This window comes from Macrobrachium nipponense, chromosome 22 (genome assembly GCF_015104395.2).
Source record: "Macrobrachium nipponense isolate FS-2020 chromosome 22, ASM1510439v2, whole genome shotgun sequence".
Classification (NCBI taxonomy): domain Eukaryota; kingdom Metazoa; phylum Arthropoda; class Malacostraca; order Decapoda; family Palaemonidae; genus Macrobrachium; species Macrobrachium nipponense.
In genome coordinates, this window is record NC_087213.1 from 56,217,990 (window position 1) to 56,238,451 (window position 20,462).

At 37.6% G+C, this 20,462-nt stretch overlaps 1 long non-coding RNA gene across 1 annotated transcript; it reads right to left on the reverse strand.

The window, feature by feature from the left end:
- Positions 1-429: 429 nt before the first annotated feature.
- LOC135198400 (uncharacterized) lies at positions 430-18,728 on the reverse strand. The gene is made up of 2 exons (XR_010310794.1): positions 18,664-18,728; positions 430-521 (listed from the first exon to the last, which is right to left on the reverse strand). It is a non-coding gene; the product is annotated as an uncharacterized LOC135198400 (long non-coding RNA).
- Between the last annotated feature and the right edge of the window lie 1,734 nt (positions 18,729-20,462).

Sequence of the window (20,462 nt, forward strand, 5' to 3'; positions counted from 1 at the left end):
GGGGGGAAGGGGTGGATAACATTGAAGTCGTCCTTTCAATGAAAGTAACCGAAAGAAAAGTATCCTGTGAATAAATTTAGAGAAGAAATTATAAGAATAAATTTTACTGAAAAAATCATGATTTTGAAGAACAAATTCTAGGGAGTGGATCAGAGGGGGGACGAATGAATTTAGAGAAGAAATGATAAGAATAAATACTACTGAAAAAAAAATCAGAATTTTGCAGAATAAATTTTAGGGAGTGGATAAGAAGGTAATAGAATTACACTGTAAAAGAAATTCTAAAATATGACTAATAAAACGAAATATAGTTTGTGATCAGAAAAGAACTCGTAAAAGAAAATGGAAAATATGAGGAAACGGAAACAATGTACTTACAGGTATTTTCATATTTAATGAGTAAATCATTCATAGATGCACAATACGTACTCGATTAGGACGCACCATTGCCAAGGGCGTGTTCCGTCGGCATGAGACGGGACGTGTTCCTTTCGGACGTGACGCGTCGCTGAGGACGAACCCTGGACAAAAAAAAAAAAATAAAAAAAAAAAAATAATAAAAAAAAAAATAAAAAAAAAAATAAATAAATAGTGCACATGTGACTGATAGCACATCCGTAATAACACATTGACTGAACACACATCCCCTTCTCTCTCTCTCTCTCTCTACCGTTTGTTTCTGTGGTCTCTCTCTGTTTCTTTCTCTCCCTCTCTCTCTTTCTCTCTCTCTCTCTCTCTCTCTCTCTTCTGTTCCTTACTCTCTCTCTCTCTCTCTCTCCTTCGCTCTTTCTCTCCTTCCATCCACTCGCGATCCCAGTGCCATTGGCGCATGATGGCATGAGGATATATAACAATGACTCTGATGGCGAGAGCAAAGGGTGTGGGGGGGGGGGGCGCCGGGGAATGGCGGGGACTTCGTCGTCGTCGTAGTCACCCTATATAACCTTGATCCAAATAAGGACATCTCACAGTCGTCGAGAGATGACGAATACGACGACGACGACGATTATGGTCTTAGCTGATGAGACGAATATATATATATATATATATATATATATATATATATATATATATATATATATATATATATACGAAGGCAAGGTATGCTAATATCGGCCTTAATCTCCGCCCACCGAGAGGTCAATATCCCGACCGAAATCCCGCCCGTTTGAAAATCGAAGGTCGCGGGCCAAGGTCAGGAGCATCTCTCCTGGTTGGTGGAGGGAAGGCACCATGAGGAGGGGGAGGTGGAGGGATGGTTGGGACGAAGAGGAGGAGGAGAACGGAGAGGAGGAGGACGGTGGAGGACGGGGAGAGGAAGAAGAGGAGGGGGACGGAGGTGAGGGGAATGAGAGGAGGACGGGGAGGGAAGGAGAAGAGGAAGTGAGGAGGTGGAGGGGTAAGATGGCAAAGGAGAGGTGGATAGGAGGAAAGAGGAGGTGGAGGGGATGGAAGGGAAGGTGGAAGGGGAGGGTGGAGGAAGGAGGCAGGGGAGGGAGGTTGGAATGGGGAAGAGAAAGGAGGAGGAGGAAGGGGAGAAGAGGATGAGGTGGAGGAAGGGGACGGCGTTAGAAGGATTGGAAGGAAAGAAAGGAGAGGAGGAAGATTATGAAAATGAAGAGGAGAAAGGTATTGGAAAATGGGGGGAAGAACGAAAAGAGGGTGGGAGGAGGAGGAGGCGGAAGAAGAAGAGGAGGAGGAGGAGGAGGAGGAGGAGTGAGTTTGTAAGGAGAAATGGGAGTGATTGAAGGAGTAAGTGTGAGTGGCATAAAGGATGTGCAACTTGGAAGCAGGATGTAACCAGAGACGGAGAGAGAGAGAGAGAGAGAGAGAGAGAGAGAGAGAGAGAGAGAGAGAGAGTAAAACAAAAGGGCAATTCACAATTAAGTCATCTTTTACCAAAGTATTTGTTTACGAATAGTATACTTAATTTAGGCAATTGTACATCATGCACGTATTATATGTGATTTAATTCATGAGCCAAATACTCCTTTATAGCAGGACACAAATAAAGGTTAAAATATTATTATTATTATTATTATTATTATTATTATTATTATTATTATTATTATTATTATAAGAGATGTGGGTGAGGATTTACGATTAACTAAGATTACATAAGCAATAAGTTAAGCACTTCATATGTAATAACCATTATCAAGATAGAAACTATAAAAATTATTGTTTTTTGAAATATTTTTGTTTTTAGAGAAGACACAAAATCGAAATGGAAGAACAAAATAAAGGATTATTATTATTATTATTATTATTATTATTATTATTATTATTATTATTATTATTATTAAAAAGATTAATCCTGTTCATATGGAACATGCCCCCCCCCCCCCCCCCCCCCCCCAAAAAAAAAAGGGGCCACTGACTAGAAAATTCAAACTCAATGAACATGGCATTCATTTGAAAGCATTACAGAAGGTTACAGGAAATACAGAAAGAAAAATTAACAAACTGATAAATGAACAGATAGAAATATAAATAAAGGAGAATTATCTAATGGTACTAAAACAGCATCTCCGCTTGAAACTAAAGTAAATAAAATTATGAAAAGTCACAAAATCACAATTAAATATTTTCCGAGAACAAGACAGGGGAATCAGTCGACTAAAGAGAATAAACGCAACATTAGATTGAAAGAAAAATGACGAATATCAACAGCTTCAAAAACAATATTATTAGGTAACAGGAACCGAGACAAAAAAAAAAAAAAAAAAAAAAAAAAAAAAAAACACAGATTGGATAATGGATCACATAAGTTAAAGGTTTATGATGAGGAAAAAGACCAAAGGGGAGGTTAGAGGTGTTGGGGAATGGGGGGTGGAGTTAGAAAACCCCCTCCCCCTCCCCATGCCAAAACCTTCCACTGTCACCATGGTAGCTTGTTGCCCATTAGAAGAAAGCGTCGCCTCTTATGGTATGTTTTGTGGTCTATTTTTAAAAGCCTGACAGCTCCTCGTCAATCTCATCATATTAAGGCTGACGGCTATGAATGAATCTCTCTCTCTCTCTCTCTCTCTCTCTCTCTCTCTCTCTCTCTCTCTCTGTATGAAAATAAATTTTTTCACATTTTACAATTTCCCATTTGGGGCTCACCCATCCAAGCACTGAACAAACCAAACGCTGCTCGATTGTGTTGACAGGAATGCTAGCAAAACCGTGAACTTAATATGTATATATATATATATATATATATATATATATATATATATAAATATAAATATATACATATATATATATATATATATATATATATATATATATATATATATATATATATATATATAGCTTACATCAAATAACGACATTTTTTTAGTTGCGTCAATAACTGCACTGTTAATTAGTTGTCTGTTAGCATCTCAGAAAATAAATTCATCATTATTGTATAAATGAATTATGGACTTTTAATAAAAAAAAACACATGCAGGCCTGAAAACACTACTCATCAATATAATCATGAACAACTAGAAATATTTTCCAATTAGATAAAAGGACTATGACCTTTCCACACACACATTTATCACTTCTCAAGTGAGAGAGAGAGAGAGAGAGAGAGAGAGAGAGAGAGAGAGAGAGAGAGAGAGAGAGTAAGAGAGAGAGAGAGAGAGAGAGCTATAACTGAACTGCTCGTTTCATAATTATCTGTTTACGTAAGCCACTGAATCAACTGTAAGTTACATACCTCGACAAATAGCAACATCATCGTGACAAGTTTGAGACTTCAGCGTCAATTTAGTTATAGAGAGACGCAGGAACAACTGTAAAATGCACAACATCACCTTCAAGTGACATTGAAAATATTCATATTTGAAAAAAAAGGCAAGAAAAAAAATGATAATAAATGATAGAATGCTATGTTCTCTTCTTGTACCAAGATACACATTTCGAGGCATGCATGAGTTAAGGCATCCCCTCTCTCTCTCTCTCTCTCTCTCTCTCTCTCTCTCTCTCTCTCTCTCTCTCTATGACAATGAAAACCAGCTATATTACCAAATAGCAAGAAAAGATGATAGTAAACATAATAAGTATTAAGTTCCCATCTGAGAATGCCATGTCCTCTTCTCGTACCAAGATGATATACGTCTCTCTCTCTCTCTCTCTCTCTCTCTCTCTCTCTCTCTCTCTCTCTCTCTCTCTCTCTCTCTCTTTCTCTCACATCCTGCTTCGTCTCAGTTTCAAGCTGACTCAATAAGCCGTATTGACTTTGTTGCCATCGGCAACAACGTTGCAATTTGACCCTTCGAGGACCATCCATTAATTCGGAGCAGTGAACGACGGGCACCATCTCTCGACCAATAATGGCATTGATGGGGTCTATGAGTGTCCTACAGCAGTGGTTCTCAATCTTGGGGGCGCGACCCACTTGGGGGGGGGGGGGGGTGGGTGGGGGGGGGTGGCGAGAGGCGAAAGCCAATTTTCAGGGGGAGGCACCAACCTTAGGGAAAAATGAAAAAAAAAAAATTATTTCTAATTATATTAGTTATACTCTTAAGAGTAAGGAACTGATATTCAGTTTATGAAAAAATGCGATAGTGAAGTTTATGAAGTTTATGAAAAAATGCAAAAGTGAAGTTTATGAAAAAAACGAAAGTGAAGTTTATGAAGTTTATGAAAAAATGCAAAAGTGAAGTTTATGGAGTTTATGAAAAAATGCAAAAAAGGGCAAAAAATTAAACCTTTTTATGTTTACTTTCCTAGAATCTACTACTCTAATTAGGGTCGTTGGGCTGACCATGTTAAAGGGAGGAATTTTACACTCTACTCATAGATGCAATGGGGATGGGGGGGGGGGGGCGTGAAAATAAGGACCAACTCTTTGAGAGGGGGCGTGGTCATAGAAAGGTTAAGAACCACTGTTCTAGAGTGATATCGCATCTAGAGGAAACCTCACTAGAGAATCTGCTATAACTTCCTAGGTTCTTAAGGGTAAGGATGATCTTGACAGGAGTTTGCTTGCTAGGATTCAGTATACACGTACATAACCAGAAACTGCGTTACAGTAACCATCTTTGCTTGTAATATCGACAGAATTTTCCAACATGGTCATCAATGAATTGGCCTCTGGCGTCATTTAAATACGTTGCTTTGATATTTTCATGTCTATGAAATATTTTTCCAATAACATGTCACGACAACACGTCGGTGACTTATCACATACATTTCACCAACAGGTCGTATACAAGTAAGTCGACCACTTACCTTACTAGTTGTCCTAATCCCTGCTTTGTACGATTATCCAGCATTTAACGATTGCGCACACATCACCACTAGGTTGTATACATTTGCCAAAGTTTCGTTCGCCACATGTCGGTGACTTATCGCACACATATCAACCAACACGCTGTATACAAGTCGACGACTTACAGTTCGACCTAACCAGCGCTTCGTACGATTTATCCAGCATTCGTTGAAGATTCGTTTTCCACATGTCGGTGACTTATCGCATACATTTCACCGAAAGGTTAAATTCAAGTCAAAAACTTACTGGTGGTCCTGATCAGCGATTTTTTTTCTCTCTCTCTTTTTTTGTCAAAGATTCGTTCCCAACTTCCGGTCGATGGCTTGTTTCCAATTTGTTTGTGATCCAATAAGTTGCCAAAACTTCAATCACGGTAACAGATCAATGCAATAAGGTAGAGTATCCTAATATTCATGTTATTTGCCAACATGGAGGTTTATTTGACGTAAAAATAGAAAATCTGAAACAATGGAAAGTCCTGTTTCTCGGTAACAGAAGTAAGTATTGGTTTCATTGAACAAATTACTATATAAAATGGTAAGTGGTTAAATAAGACTTGCTAATACAAAGAAAATTAAAACATGTTAAAAAGTTAATAACTGAACGAAATTAATTGCTAATGTAAATAATTCAGAGAAATGCAACAATTTAATCAAGTCAAGAAACAAACATTTGGACACAAAACACACAAAAAGAATATATATACGTATATATATATATATATATATAGATATATATATATATAATATACACTATGTATATACATAATATATATATATATATATATATATATATATATATATATAATATATATATACTATATCTGTTACAATGTAGGTTGTAATCAATTAAAGATCCATAAATTCAAAGACCCCAGAAAATGCAGTGATCAGGGTTCGAACAGCAAGTATCCGAAGTATAAGGTATTCTGCTGTTAATTTTGTACTTATGGGAATTTTCAATATACACAAACACACATTATCATATATATATATATATATATATATATATATATATATATATATATATATATAATATATAGACATATATATAACCTTGAAAGTATATTCAGACATTGCGTCATTCTTCGTGACGTAATGAGGGACCGTATTAGCGAACCGATATCGGTTTCATACGACTCCAACCAGATTTCGAGGCGTGCAATGCTGGACGAATCGTAATGCAACGAGGTTGCAGATAAGCACGTATTAATTACATCGCGTTACATCTGGCGCTGACGTAATGGCTAAAATCGAACCGTTATTAATGACAATATACTAGGAAAGTATATATCGTGCAGGCAGATAAATGGATAAGATACGACCCGATACAACAAAAGCAAACTTAGTAAGTGAAATAAGTGAAATAAAACGAATTCATGGGATAAATAGGATTAGATAAAAATAGCGAAAAATAAATATAATAAAAAAAATAATATAACACAATTTTCGAAATGGAAAAATCGAAAATCGAGGGGATAATAACGTATCCTGGTAAAGAGAGAGAGAGAGAGAGAGAGAGAGAGAGAGAGAGAGAGATACTTTTTTTTTTATTCTATTACTGTTCGATAGTAGCACTTTCGGGCCATCTCATCGCGGCGTACTGTAGGCATTACTTAAGGGTCACTGCAGCGTCCCTTCGGTCCCTAGCTTGTTGTTTTTGATTAAGCTGGCTCGTAAGGTCCCCTGCTGCAGCCCCTTCCATTTCTTTTGGTGAACCTCCGTTTATAGTCCCTTTCTTCTATTTGACTTTCCTTAAATTCTCTCCTAGCAATTGTTTCGTAGTGTACATCCTTGGAGGTTCTCCTCCTGTTGCAACTTAAAAATAAAAATAAAAACAATAAAAATAAAAATATTAATATTATAAAAATTGAAACAAATAAAAAATCAATAATGACAAAAAAATATAAAATATAGAAATGATTAAATAAAAATTATAACAATAAGAAATAAAAATAAAAATACAAATAATAACACAAAAATAATAATAAAAAGATAAAAATAATAATAACAATAACAGTTTTAACGCTGAATGACCTCATAGGTCCCTCAGCTTGGCCTTCGGGCCTAAATATCATATATATTCCATTTCCAAGTTTTCACATGAAGAATTAGAAATTAACTTTGAAATTAAACTTTTTTTTTTTTTTTTTTTTTTTTTTTTTTTTTTTTGTCTTTATTAAAGCATTTCTTTCTTGTCTGTTCCTAGTGAGTAATACGGAACTGCCTGTCCCGTGAGCGGCAGCAGCAGACTGACACCATCCTTCTCTCTCTCCCTCCCCCCTTCTCTCCTTTCCCCCCCTCTCTCTCTCTCTCTCTCTCTCTCTTCTCTCTCTCTCTCTCTGGGCGATTATTAATGGGAGCTCTTGCGAGATATCGCGACCAGCTTATAATAAGAGCGGCTGGGTTGGGTTTACCAGGGGGAGGGGGAGGGGGAGGGAGGGGGGGAGGGGAGGAGGAGGAGGAGGAGGAGGAGGAGGATGGTTGTGCCAGTTGACACGCCACTCAAGGAAGATTAGGCATCAGTCACATTGGGAATTCAAGGTCACGAGGAGAACATGTACACGCACACAGACACACGCTCAGACTATATGCACAAACGTCATATCACATACACGGACGTACATACACACATACATACATACATACATACATATATACACACACGACGGATGCAAAATCACACACACAAACAGAAACATACACAAGCACATACACTGTCTAAATCAGGGCTGATAACTCGGACTTGGTTTGATGGCTACTCCGTAACTTTCAGGCTTTCAGGCTTTGGAATTCTAGCCCAACTTCTGTTTTCCGGTGATTCAAAAAAACTTTTTGCCTTTCAAGATGAAGAACTATCCCTTTGCGTTGGGTATGTGACAATTAAATGCTGTATAACATTAAAAAAATTACTGAACATCAAAATGACATATACAGCATTCACGGTCCGTCTTCTTCATCCCCCTCCCCCTACTACACCCCATCCCAAACTACCTAGTAACTCCCCCCCCCCCCACAAACCCAACGTCATTCTCGGTTGGTGACGAGTGTGACCTTGGTGAACTCAAGGCTTGAAGAGGTAGAAGGGAGGGGGATGGGGGGAGGGGGCGCAGAGGGTAGGAAGAAGCCCATTAGGTGGGGTGCGGAGGGGAGGGGAGGGGAGGGAGGGATATACCAGATGCTTATGAAATAAATACGATTTTCGTCGTCGCAATGGTTTTGAAACAACAAGGATCATGGGGTGGATGGGAAGGGGGGGGGAGGAGGGGGGGAGGGGAGGAAGAGGGAGGGAGGGAGGGAAGGGGTGGGGGAAACGGATTAGTAAATGTAGCTGTAAGTCACGTCTTAATTTCTTAACCTTCAGACTTATTGAATGACAAGTTTCTTTCGTTGTAAGCATTCACTTATGAGCCTAAATAAATAAAATAAAATAAATAAATAAATAAATAAATAAATAAATAAAGGTGTCTTGTTATTTAAGTAAATCTTTCAGTGAGTTTCGTTATAAAGCAAAAAAAAAAAACCTAATGGCTGAAAATGAGCGTCTGTATTTATCGTACCATCCAGCAATAAATTCATGGACTTTGTAAAGCCAAAGTGCTTGCTAAGTTAGTGAACCAGTTCCTTTACAATTCCTTTACTGTATCTGATTGTTGGTGAATTAGTTCCTGTTCTGTATCTGATTGTTGGTGATCCAGTTCCTCTTCTGTACCTGATTGCTGATGAACAAATTCCTCTTCTGTATCAGATTGTTGCTGAACCAATTCCTGTCCTATATCTGATTGTTGGTAAACCAGTTCCTGCTGAACCAATTTTGATCGATTGCTGGTGATTAAGTTCCTGTTCTGCATTTGATTGTTGGTGAACCAATTCCTTTACTGTGACTGATTGTTGGTGAACCAATTCCTTTACTGTGACTGATTGTTGGTGAACCAATTCCTTTACTATCTGATTGTTGGTGAACCAATTCCTGTTCTGTATCTGATTGTTGGTGAACCAATTCCTGTTCTGTATCTGATTGTTGGTGAACCAATTCCTGTTCTGTATCTGATTGTTGGTGAACCAACCCCTGTTCTGTATCCGATTGTTGGTGAACCAATGCCTGTTCTGAATCTGATTGTTGGTGAACCCATTCCTGTTCTGTATCTGATTCATGCATGTATGCATGTATCTATATATGAAGAGAAACAATCAGCACGTGTGGAACATAAATAAATTTCTAACAATTCGGGGTCGAACCTTTCAACTGAAAGACTTGGGTTCGATCCCGATGTAAGTTAGAAATTTACATATAAATGTATGTATGTATTATATTATTATTATCAATTATCATATGCATAAACATGATGGATCAATACTTATGAATAATTATTGAAGGAAGTATATGCCTACTGAGATATATGCAGAATACCATAGTTATTCTACTCAACGTAAATTTTAAGTAAATCTGACGGCTCTATCCTTACGAATATTTACTGAAGGAAGTATATGCCTACTGGGATATACGCAGAATACCATAGTAATTCTACTTAAGGTGAGGCTTAAGTAAACTTGAAGGATATAAAATCGTATTTATGAATACTTACATAAGGAAAATAGCAATTACAAAGGAAACAACGCTAATAACAACATTAATATTAATAATAATGCAAGCACAACGAGTAAAAAAAAATGTCACCTTAATAATAATAATAATAATAATAATAATAATAATAATAATAATAATAATAATAATAATATAATAATGTATTACTGTAAATTTAGGCGTTTTTTTGGATGGCTGTCAGGACAGAAGCGGGCCGGGCGGGGGGCGGGGGGGGGGTGGGCGGTTGGGGGGGGCGGTCTGGAAAAAAAGCAACCAAAATTCGCCTAATAATCATTATAATAACAATAATTACACAGGAAACCCCACAAATGAATAACATAAGAATAAAGAAAAGAGTGCAAGAAATTGAATGCGTTATACATTTTTCTGCAACTCTGATCTGGGATAAGCAATGTTACCTTCCAGTGAGAGAGAGAGAGAGAGAGAGAGAGAGAGAGAGAGACAGGTTTCGTACCAGGATGCTTCTTCTACCCAAGGAGGGAGAACGGATGCGGCCACTGCTGCGTCGTAAAGGAGAGAGAGAGAGAGAGAGAGAGAGAGAGAGAGAGAGAGAGAGAGAGAGATGTGTGATCTTGAGATGTCTGGCAGATGAAGATGAGTCGCGCCAAGGACGGGAGGAGAAGAGGCGAGGAACGCCCTTTGTAGGAGTTGCAAGTACTCCTACACCCAAATTCCCCCGCCCCTCCCCTCCCCCCTCCTCTCCTGCAGGCCTCTTACCTGCGTCCCACGACCACCTACTACTCCTTATAAACCCATTCCCCCACCCATTTCCCTCTGGATCCTATATTCCATAAGAGTCCTACGTTAATCTCCTGCTCCCACCCATCTCTAGATCCTATATTCCATGAGAGTCCTACAGTAACCTCCTATCCCCACCTCCTTCTGGATCCTATATTCCATGGGAATCCTACAGTAACCTCCTATCTCCACCTTCCTCTGGATCCTATATTCCATGAGAATCCTACAGTAACCTCCTATCCCCACCTTCCTTTGGATCCTATATTCCATGGGAATCCTACAGTAACCTCCTATCTCCACCTTCCTCTGGATCCTATATTCCATGAGAATCCTACAGTAACCTCCTGTTCCCACCCATCTCTTGATCCCATATTCCATGAGAGTCCTAAGGTAAACTCCCGTCCTCCCTTGTTGCTGTTTTCTCCTCTGCTGGTTAGTAGGATGGGGTCCCAAGGATGCTGCCTCCCTTATCGTTGTAGGAAAAAACGAGCGGAAATTCTGATCCTTCAGTGCGCTGAAGCAAAGGATGATGAATATTCAAGGAACAAGTAACTTTTTTCCTAACGATACTCAAAGTTTTTTTTTACTTAATTCAAAACAGTCAAATATTACTTAAGCAATTTAAAAAAAATGTCCAAAGTCTTTACTTAATTACAAACAGTTAAATGTTACTAAGGCATCTTGAGGATTGAAAACTGTACAATTGTGCAATAATGTACACAGACTCATTTTGAATGCTTACTCGCAAAATCTGCTAATTTCGAGGAATTTACAGAAATGTGCGGACAGAATATCTTAAATTTACACCTCAGTTTGCAAAAAAAAAAAAAAAAAAAAAAAAAAAAATAAAAAAAAAAAAAAAAAAAAAAAAAAAAATCAACACCTGTACAGTTCTCTGAAACTGACTCAGTAGTTCGTATTAATCTGTGGCATTATAATTTTCAGTGCGTTCTATTTTGGGGGAAAAATGAAAAATCTATATATTGATACTTTTGTGTTTTTCATGTGAAAAGATGGAAGCGAATATTCAGAAACGAAAGCCCATTTAGGTAAACTACATATGAAATAATTAAGATTTTAGTACGCACACACACACACACGCACACACAAAGTCATCTTCTTTTAGCATTTTTTCCCTCTCTTACACTGAAAAGTGCGTCTTGTGCTATTCCTTTTAAATTAAATCTAAATTCTCTTTTATCGAGGTTTACAATGTGTAAAAAAAAAAAAATTCAAGCGCCAGTGAATGATTTAAGCGAGATTTATATTCCATTTTATTTTTCATTTTTCGTATAACTATTCTTAATTATACACATTGAAAAATGATGCGGTATATGTTATAATTTCAGATGTGCTGAATGTAGTATATCCGGAATAAGTGTCCCTGCGCCATTTCTCTGCCTATATTCATATGTATGTATGTATGTATGTATCCTACTTAATGAAGTCATCCCTTCATACAAAAGCGAGATGTCACCAGACAAGGTTATTCCCAGACAAAAGACTTTAAGGACTATAAGAAGAAGAAGAAGAAAGAGGAGGAGGGGGAGGAGGAGGAGTGAGGATTAGGAGGAGGAGGAGGCAGGAGGGAGGAGGAGGAGGAGGAGGAGGCCATAATATCGATTTGGAGTCCCGTGGGAAAGCCTCCATAAAATGAGAGATCTCTCTCATGGCCACTCCCAATCAACCAGCGAGCCAGCCAAGGCTAAAAGTCGAGTCGTCCGTCGATTGGGTGAAAATAAAGAAAAAAAAGTCTCAGAAAAACAAATAAAGACTGGCTTTGACCACAAGAGGACACACAGACACGTCCACAGCTTATTATAGAGGGGGGACCAAGCTAAGGTAAATGAATAAGTCTTCAAATAAATGAAAAGACTTGCTCTTGCCTACAAGTGGACACATCCAAACTTATTTATTATAGACACATTGGGGGTCATCTACTGGACGAAAATAAATTTCAAAACGTCTTAAAATAAATTAAAAGCCTTAGAAAAAAAAGACTTCCTTTGGCAACAAGAAAGCATGTCCAAGCTTTAAATGGTAAAGTCTTAGGGGGAAATAAGACACGTCCAAGCTGGAAAAAATTGAAAAGGTCTTAGAAAAAAATAAGCCTAGCTCCGCCTAGAAGAGGACATGTCCAATAGCTTTATATGAAAAAAAAAAAACTTTAAAAAAATAGTCCAATAAACTTTAAATGAGAAAGTCTTAGAAACAAAATAAGACTTGCTTTGTGCACTAGAGGACACGTCCCAGCTTATTGAGGGGGAGAGAGAGAGAGAGAGAGAGAGAGAGAGAGAGAGAGAGAGAGAGAGAGAGAACAAATCTTGGTTTGAACAAAGCCAGACCAGTTGGTCAGATTTTTTTTTTTATCCTCGCCGATCATTGTCGGTGATATGTCAGTTAATGTTTCCTAATAAATCAGCAGATTTTATTTATTTTTTATTTCAATTTTTTAATTCTCATATATTCCTTTTATCTCTTACGGGTCTTCCATCTTGCATCAGATGCCATAAGACTTAATTTATATTTTCGTACTATTTTAGAATGCCATGCAATCCCCTCTAATAATTGCCGGGAAAAAAACCTGCATTATATAAAGAGGAAATAATAATCAGGACGGATACTTATGGAAAAAAAAAATCGGCAGGATACATAAAACGGGAAACCATAATTCTACAGGATACATACAACGGAAAAAATTCTGTAAGATGCATTAAGCTGGGATAAATAATTCTACAGGATATATAAAAGACGGGGAAAAATTCTGCAGGATACATAAAATGGAAAATTTCTACAGGATACATAAAAGAGGAAAAGAATACTGCAGGATACATAAAACAGGACACAATAATTCTGCAGGATAATAAAACGGAAAATATCTGCCGGATACAAAAACGAGAAAATTAATTCTGCAGGATACATAAGAGGAAAAAAATTTCTACAGGATACATAAAACGAAAAAAATAATTCTGCAGGCTACCTAAAAAAAATTCGCATGATACATACAACAGGAAAAGAAATGATTCTACAGGATACAATAAAAAGGCGAAGTATGATTCTGTGGGATACGTAAAACGGGGATGAAATAATTCTGCAGGAACATAAAATTTAAATGACATTGATTCATCGTATATATGAATATAATCAACTAAGCATGACGTCACATATATTCTAGAGTCAACAGGGACTGAATAATTAGGATAATTCGCCATTTGATTTACGACTCATATTGTCATTTCCTTGAGGTAGAAAGAGAATTTTTAGTAAAAACTACATATTTCAAACCAAACATTTTCCATTTATGCTATTCTACTTGCATTTTAATACATTTTTACCTATTTGTTGATGTGTTAATTTATTACCATTATTTTGCTTAAGTGGTATCTCTTCTTTCTGTATTTCCCTTAACCTCGTCTCACTTCTTCCTAATGAATACCTTAATATTCTTTGCAAGCTTGAATTTCAAGTCAGTGACCCCTGTTGTGGGCTTGTTCCATATGAATAAGATTCATCTTCTGAATAATAACTTTAATAATAATAATAATAACTTTAGTTAAAAGCTTTACAAACTAGTATATATTAAGCTAAACAATTTCCCCTTCTAATTGACAGCTTAAGAATCACATTACCCAGGGCATTTTAATTTCCCGGCAATAGTACGTGTTACCTATTAACACCTGATTACTTTACAAGAGGTTTATTCCAGTAGTGATGTCGGGAGATATAAAAATACAAAGGACTCAGAAGTATCTAGTTAAGGATTATTTTGCCAACAGTTTCACGAAGGTACCTTTGGCAAACCATTCTGGTGTTTCAGCTGGATAACTCTTCAGAACAAGTGTAATTATGAGTCTCTCTCTCTCTCTCTCTCTCTCTCTCTCTCTCTCTCTCTCTCTCTCTCTCTCTCTCTCTCTCTGTTGCTAATCAAAGCCCACGTGGCCTAAACAATGTCACAAAAATATTTTGGACATGGCTCATGTGGACTGAAAAATTGTCTTAAGTCAACTTTCTCTCTCTCTCTCTCTCTCTCTCTCTCTCTCTCTCTCTCTCTCTCTCTCTCTCTCTCTACTCTCTCTCTATATATATATATATATATATATATATATATATATATATATATATGTATGTATGTATGTGTATATATATACATTTATTTATGCATATAAATAATATATGGAGAGAGAGAGAGAGAGAGAGAGAGCGTGTGTATCCCGTCTTTGGACCTATATATATATGTATGCATGTATGAATAACTTGATCACGAAGTATATAAAACGTGATTCTGCTGTATAATAAAGGTTTTTTGCCACGAAGGAAAAAAGAAAAAATGAAAAAGCGAGATAGCCAAGTACTTTCGGTCCTGTTCGGAACAGGACCGAAAGTACTTGGCTATCTCGCTTTTTCATTTTTTCCTTCGTGGCAAAAAAACTTTATTTATGCATGTATATGTGTATATGGAGAGAGAGAGAGAGAGAGAGAGAGAGAGAGAGAGAGAGTGTCCCATCCTTGGACCTGCCCTCAAAATAACCCTCATTCTCGGGTTAAGTCGAAAACAACGCGAAGGAGAAGCCAAATGAATAATCCCGTCTGAAAATAGGCGGAAGGCGAAAACAGCCAGGAATGACCGCGATGTCCCTCTCTCTCTCTCTCTCTCTCTCTCTCTCTCTCTTTCTCCTTTCTCTCTGTCTACAGATAAGTGGGCACACGAATTCTCCTCGGATGGGCTATGACAAGTCTTTGAGACATCCTAATCCTTGTAACTCCTTGTAACTGTAACTCTCTCTAGCCCTGTCAAGGCGTTTAACTGGCTCCTCTCTCTCTCTCTCTCTCTCTCTCTCTCTCTCTCTCTCTCTCATCGTCTGGATGTTAGATGTTTAACCACCTCTCTCTCTCTCTTATAAATTCTTTCCTTTTACGCTGGCGGAAGATTTAATGAACTCGTTCAGAATGGCAATGGCAATGTGGCTTTGCCGAATGCGACAGCACTTTAATCATTATGATGGCGTTATCATTAATTACAGTCAATCCACTCATCATTCATTATCGACAACAATTAAGAGTAACAACCAAAAAAAAAAAAAACGTCAAAAATAATTAGAATGTATTAAACACAACAACCATAAAAAAAAAAAATAATAATAATAAGTGTGTAGGATGATTCGTGCGTTACCTTTTTATAGGACAAGCGCGTCCTACGTGTCTGTCCGGGCCGCCCTTCGAGTGACACGTCTCCCGCCCCACCCTCTCGTGGCGTAAACTCCTCCACGGCGTGGGGGGAGGGGGGCAGGGGGGGGACCGTCTCACGAGGAGAATTCTCTGCAAGGTCAAGTAATGAGGTCTTGACTCTCGGCAGGAGCGAAAGCCACTTACAATCATGCTCCCTTGATCGAAGGGAACACGTGCATACCTTCGTCAGGTGTATTTTTGGTTTGTCTGTTTGTTTGTGCGTTCTTCCCACATCAGGAGGAAATTGAGGAGGAAATTGAGCTTGATTCGAACCTGGGTGGGCAGGAAGATCCCATCTGCTTATTTTCGGTGCCTTTCCCTTGAATCATTTATTGATGTGTATTTAGTTATATATGCGCGTACACACACGCATATATATTGTCTGTGTGTGTTATATACGCGTTTCTAATATATATCTATGATATCTAAAATTGTTTGTGTATTATATTATATATATCTATAGTTATGAATTATATATATATATATATGATTAGTCGTGTGTGTGTGTGTTATTGTGTATGTGTGTGTGTGGTATATATAGATATATATATCTAGTATATATATATAGTGTGTGTGTGTGTGTGTGTTGTGTGTATATATATATATATATATATATATATAGTATATATATATATATATATATAATATATAATATATATATATAGAGAGAGAGAGAGAGAGAGAGAGAGAGAGAGAGAGAGAGAGAGAGATATGAATTAAAAAATCTCCTAGAAAAAAGAACATAATTAATTTCGCGTTCACATGTTTGTACCACGCGTACACACACACACACACACTTGCAGCAAGTTCTTCCCTTTTGGCAAAGGACACGCATGCACTTCGTCAGCAGCAGCGTCTCTTGATCATTTTCAATGTCACGACGGACATAACGCCTAAGGCGTTGACAAGACATCAGTCTCTCCTTATCAAAGCCCAAGATTAGAGTTAATAGCTGATAAGGCTGCTGATGCTGTGGCGATGGTAAAATATCTGGGATATTTATGATGACGTCGGTGGCAAAATATTCGTGGTAAATGATTTGTGAAGTCTGTCAAGTATGCGACGTATTTTTGTTATTTTTGTACCAAGAAAGAAACCTACAGTTGTGTGTGGGTACAAAATATTAAAGTAGTGTGTGGGTACGAAAATATTACAGTAGTGTGTGGGTACAAAAATATCTAAAATATTACGATTTCCTTTTTGAAATGTATCTAAAAAAAAAAAATCGATTCCCACAGAGAGCTTTCGGGAATCTATTTCTGAAATGTATCTGAAAAAAATCAATTCCCACTGAGAGCTTTCGGGAATCTGTTCAATTCCCTATCTGAAATACATTTTAAAAAATCAATTCCCACAGAGAGCTTTCTGGAATCTGTTCGATTCCATTTTTGAAATGTATCTGAAAAAAAAAAAAAATCAATTACCACAGAGAGCTTTCGGGAATCTGTGTGATTCCCTTTTTCAAAATTGGAATCGAACAGATTCCCGAAAGCTCTCTGTACAGATTCATTTTCAAAACATATTTGTAACCATACACAAGTGCGTATTTGTTTCTCGGTTTTAAGACTCATGCTACACACATAAACACACACACATACACACACACACACAAACACACACACACAGAAATATAACAAAGCTGGTCTGAGAACATTCTCCCAAATGGGAGGAGAGAGAGAGAGAGAGAGAGAGAGAGAGAGAGAGAGAGAGAGATAACGAAAACTGGTCTGAGAGCATTCTCAGGGAAACATAGAGGAAGAAAGGAAATGCTGAACGTACTAACATCTACGCCCGACTAAAACGATTTACTAATGAGTGACCTTCGGGAGATCCTATACGTAGCTTGGTGACATTTGTACTAAAAAAGAAAAAAAAAAAAGAAAAAAAACATGGCCGACGATGCTGTCATGTTGATTTTTCTTGTCCACTCTGGGATATTCCCAGAGGTTGGAGGCGGGATTTCCTATCGCATAACATCCACTTGATAAACAAATTTTCCTTCAACTAGCCTGAGAGAGAGAGAGAGAGAGAGAGAGAGGAGAGAGAGAGAGAGAGAGAGAGAGAGAGAAAAGAATGATGTCAGTATGTATGTGGGATATACATTTATATTTGTATCATAGTGAGCATAACTAGACATAGATTGGAACAGAAGATGATCTGCATTAGTAGTGTACATACACACACACACACAGATATGCATTTCCCTTTGAAATTTGAGAAAGTACTACGTCTAAAATACATGATTCAACCAGCAGTGCTTATCAAAGAGGTCAGAAAAGCGACAATACATCCAAGATAATAGCTCTAGCTTTACTCTCTGTCAGGTCTCTCAGGTCTCAATGTGACTCATTGCCAATCGCACAAGACAGCTAAAGCTTATCACACTGTAAGTACTATATTCACCTGGTTCTTCGGATGAAGTTGCATGCCTCACACCTATCCTAACAATTCGAGAAGACTGACCACAAAAAAAAAAAAACCACTTAATCTTAAATGTGACGTGAAAACTAGAGAAAAGTAATGTTAAAGGAGCCGAACAGCTTCATGAGAGAGACTAAGTACAGCAGATGAAGAGTAAAAAGACAGAAAGCATCGCAGCTGTGGGTCAAAAGGGAGCTCCAAGGAAGCTTCAGTATCGTCTACAGTGTGCCACGCTAGGAACACTGTAAGGTACACAGCGTTTTCATTACACACACACACACACACACAAACACACACACAGAGATCAAAGACTTCGGATACCCAGACCAACTTGGATGAGACGGGAAGCTTGGGAGATCAAGAATGGAGATTCTTGAAAGTGAAAAAACCTGAGCCTTTGATAAATAAATAATCCGACTTACCTTCAGATCTTTTAAGAGTTCCCCAATCGTCACTTATTTCCAAATCTTCACACGACTTCTAACTGCAATGAAGCAATACTATGTTATTATAAGTAACAGTAATAAGGCGTTACGTATTACTATAATAAGAGTTAAATACATTGCACGTGTACATTTGCTGATAAATTAATACTTTATCATTATTATTATTATTATTATTATTATTATTATTATTATTATTATTATTATTATTATTATAAATAACATTAGGTGAAAGGAAAATATTATTATTGTTATTATTATTGAAAGATATTGCTGCATCAGCTGCATTCAACTGTAAATAGTCTTCTCTATTTTTCTAATAATAGCGGTTAAAAAAAAAAAAAAAAAAAAAAAAAATAGAGAAGACTATTTACAAGTTGAATGCAGCTGATGCAGCAATATCTTTCAATAAGACTTGTTTGAAAAGGGAGGGTCTCCTTCCAATATATTGTTATTATTATTATTAATTTGAAATAAATAACATTAGGTGAAAATAAAAAGATATTATTATTTTATTATTATTATTATTATTTATTATTATTAGGTTTATTATTATTATTATTATTCAGAAGATGAACCCTATTCATAGGGAACAAGGATCCCACAGTGGCCATTGATTGAAATTCAAGCTTCCAAAGAATATGTAACAAAGGGGAATAGGAAATACAAAAGGAAGATTGCCAGTTATTACGAACTGAAAAATATGTAAATAAATAAATAAACAAACAGATAGAAATGTAAGTTAATTACAAAATACAAGGAAAATTGCAAGGTAGAGTTCGCGTGGAAATCAATTTCCAAATGAAACGAATAAGTAAGTAAAGACTAAGGGAAGACAAAAATAAGCACCCCACCCCCCAACGTGCGTTCTTCGGGTTGGACGCCCCCCCCCAAAACCCCCCCCAACCCCCCCCCCCACCCCCCCAGAATGCAACCCACTCCACAATCTCCCCTACTGTACTTCCTTGCTCTCCACCCCACAGCCTTCCTTATTTCATCTCCCATTCGGGGCTTGGTTCTCAAGGGAATAAGGAAATGATAAATGTAAGGCGCAAGAACCAACCCCTGACATACGCCGTGACAGAGCCACTCCAGCAAAGGGGACCTTACAGCATACACAATAGCAATAATACGACATGGTCTTCGGGGGGCTTATCAATTCGGCATTGATCTTTTTTTTTTATTGTTATTTTTTTTCTTTTTTTACATCTCTTGACAAAGTCGATCAACCAACCACAAGGACGGGAAGGTCACCTCAAGATGTCCTGTCATCTTGGGTACGAATAATGGCATAAGAGATAGTACCCTGGGATTTATGGAAAAAAAAAAGCCAAATAACAATTCATAGCCTTGGATGAGCACGTCACACACACACACACACTTACAGAGAGAGAGAGAGAGAGAGAGGGTGGGGGGGTGTGGGGGAAAGGGCAGGATTTTGTAGTGAGACGGATAGTACTTCACAACAACATACAACAAGTATTATATACTTATTTGAATTATGAAGGCCCGGAAGAAAATAATCACAACAGAGAGAGAGAGAGAGATAGAGAGAGAGAGAGAGAGAGAGAGAGAGAGAGAGAGAGGAATGAATAGCAACAGACAGTAGGCAACAACTATAAATGGAACGAGGAACATGCGTATTTCAACTTACGCATGGACTTGGCCATTGTGAAGCCTCCTTCATCAAGGAGAGAGAGAGAGAGAGAGTTGTGCAATAATGTCCAGAACCTAGGGACACCATAGCTCGAGAGAGAGAGAGAGAGAGAGAGAGAGAG